This window comes from Phycodurus eques, unplaced genomic scaffold (assembly GCF_024500275.1).
Source record: "Phycodurus eques isolate BA_2022a unplaced genomic scaffold, UOR_Pequ_1.1 contig_51, whole genome shotgun sequence".
Classification (NCBI taxonomy): domain Eukaryota; kingdom Metazoa; phylum Chordata; class Actinopteri; order Syngnathiformes; family Syngnathidae; genus Phycodurus; species Phycodurus eques.
In genome coordinates, this window is record NW_026904048.1 from 25,849 (window position 1) to 29,078 (window position 3,230).

Below are 3,230 nucleotides of genomic sequence, written 5' to 3' on the forward strand. Positions count from 1 at the left end.
AGTATACAGGGGAGAGTTTTACTCTGAAATGCAAGATAATTTACTTGGAAAGCATCCTTTGTGAAGTTATGAGTTACAATAAAAATAAGTGTACAGCAGAGGAAGCTGGGAAGCAGTTTTAAGCGATAAAAACTGCAAATGTGTGTAAAAACTACAACCGAAGCTTTGGGATTCAAACCACTGCCTGTAACTAGTGTAAAGGGGAGAGTTCTTCTCTAAAAAGCAAGATAATTTACTGGGAAAGCATCATTTGTGAAGTTATGAGTTGCAATAAAAAAAGTGTACAACAGGCGCTGGGAAGTTTTTTTAGCGATAAAAACAGCAAATGTGTGTAAAACTCCAACTAAATCTTTGGGATTCAAACCAGTGCCTGTAACTAGTATAAAGGGGAGAGTTTTACTCTAAAAAGCAAGAGAATTTACTGGGAAAGCATCCTTTGTGAAGTTATGAGTTACAATAAAAAAAGTGTACAGCAGAGGGAGCTGAGAAGCATTTTTAAGCGATAAAAACTGCAAATGTGTGTAAAACTACAACCAAAGCTTTGGGATTCAAACCACTGCCTGTAACTAGTATAAAGGGGAGAGTTCTTCTCTAAAAAGCAAGATAATTTACTGGGAAAGCATGATTTGTGAAGTTATGAGTTGCAATAAAAAAAAGTGTACAACAGGCGCTGGGAAGCATTTTTTAGCGATAAAAACAACAAATGTGTGTAAAACTCCAACCAAAGCTTTGGGATTCAAACCACTGCCTGTAACTCGTACAAAGGGGATAGTTTTACTCGAAAAAGCAAGAGAATTTACTGGGAAAGCATCCTTGGTGAAGTTATGAGTCAAAATAAAAAAAGTGTTCAGCAGAGGGAGCTGGGAAGCATTTTTAAGCGATAGAAACTACAAATGTGTGTAAAACTCCAACCAAAGCTTTGGGATTCAAACCACTGCCTCTAACTAGTATACAGGGGAGAGTTTTACTCTGAAATGCAAGATAATTTACTTGGAAAGCATCCTTTGTGAAGTTATGAGTTACAATAAAAATAAGTGTACAGCAGAGGAAGCTGGGAAGCAGTTTTAAGCGATAAAAACTGCAAATGTGTGAAAAACTACAACCGAAGCTTTGGGATTCAAACCACTGCCTGTAACTAGTATAAAGGGGAGAGTTCTACTCTAAAAAGCAAGATAATTTACTGGGAAAGCATCATTTGTGAAGTTATGAGTTGCAATAAAAAAAGTGTACAACAGGCGCTGGGAAGTATTTTTTAGCGATAAAAACAGCAAATGTGTGTAAAACTCCAACCAAATCTTTGGGATTCAAACCACTGCCTGTAACTAGTATAAAGGGGAGAGTTTTACTCTAAAAAGCAAGAGAAGTTACTGGGAAAGCATCCTTTGTGAAGTTATGAGTTACAATAAAAAAAGTGTTCAGCAGAGGGACCTGAGAAGCATTTTTAAGCGATAAAAACTGCAAATGTGTGTAAAACTACAACCAAAGCTTTGGGATTCAAACCACTGCCTGTAACTAGTATAAAGGGGAGAGTTCTTCTCTAAAAAGCAAGATAATTTACTGGGAAAGCATCCTTTGTGAAGTTATGAGTCAAAAAAAAAAAGGTGTACAGCAGAGGGAGCTGGGAAGCATTTTTAAGCAATAAAAACTGCAAATGTATGTAAAACCCCAACCAAAGCTTTGGGATTCAAACCACTGCCTGTCACTCTTATGAAGGGGAGACTTCTACTCTAAAAAGCAAGAGAATTTACTGGGAAAGCATCCTTTTTGAAGTTATAAGTCAAAATAAAAAAAAGTGTACAGCAGTCGCTGGGAAGCATTTTTAAGCGATAAAAGCTGCAAATGTGTGTAAAACTCCAACCAAAGCTTTGGGATTCAAACCACTGCCTGTCACTCGTATAAAGGGGAGAGTTTTACTCTAAAAAGCAAGAGAATTTACTGGGAAAGCATCCTTTGTGAAGTTATGAGTTACAATAAAAAAAGTGTTCAGCAGAGGGAGCTGAGAAGCATTTTTAAGCGATAAAAACTGCAAATGTGTGTAAAACTACAACCAAAGCTTTGGGATTCAAACCACTGCCTGTAACTAGTATAAAGGGGAGAGTTCTTCTCTAAAAAGCAAGATAATTTACTGGGAAAGCATCCTTTGTGAAGTTATGAGTAAAAAAAAAAAAGGTGTACAGCTTGGGAGCTGGGAAGCATTTTTAAGCAATAAAAACTGCAAATGTATGTAAAACCCCAACCAAAGCTTTGGGATTCAAACCACTGCCTGTAACTAGTATAAAGGGGAGAGTTCTACTCTAAAAAGCAAGATAATTTACTGGGAAAGCATCATTTGTGAAGTTATGAGTTGCAATAAAAAAAGTGTACAACAGGCGCTGGGAAGTATTTTTTAGCGATAAAAACAGCAAATGTGTGTAAAACTCCAACCAAAGCTTTGGGATTCAAACCACTGACTGTTACTAGTATAAAGGGGAGAGTTCGACTCTGAAAAGCAAGATAATTTACTGGGAAAGCATCATTTGTGAAGTTATGAGTCAAAATAAAAAAAGTGTTCAGCAGAGGGAGCTGGGAAGCATTTTTAAGCGATAAAAGCTGCAAATGTGTGTAAAACTCCAACCAAAGCTTTGGGATTCAAACCACTGCCTGTTACAAGTGTCAAGGGGTGAGTTTTACTCTAAAATGCAAGAGACTTTACTGGGAAAGCATCCTTTGTGAAGTTAAGAGTCAAAATAAAAAAAGTGTACAGCAGGCGCTGGGAAGCATTTTTAAGCAATAAATACTGCAAATGTGTGTAAAACTCCAACCAAAGCTTTGGGATTCGAACCACTGCCTGTAACTCGTATAAAGGGGACAGTTCTACTCTAAAAAGCAAGAGACTTTACTCGGAAAGCATCCTTTGTGAAGTTATGAGTGAAAATAAATAAAGTGTACAGCAGAGGAAGCTGGGAAGCAGTTTTAAGCGATAAAAACTGCAAATGTGTGAAAAACTACAACCGAAGCTTTGGGATTCAAACCACTGCCTGTAACTAGTATAAAGGGGAGAGTTCTTCTCTAAAAAGCAAGATAATTTACTGGGAAAGCATCATTTGTGAAGTTATGAGTTGCAATAAAAAAAGTGTACAACAGGCGCTGGGAAGTTTTTTTTAGCGATAAAAACAGCAAATGTGTGTAAAACTCCAACTAAATCTTTGGGATTCAAACCAGTGCCTGTAACTAGTATAAAGGGGAGAGTT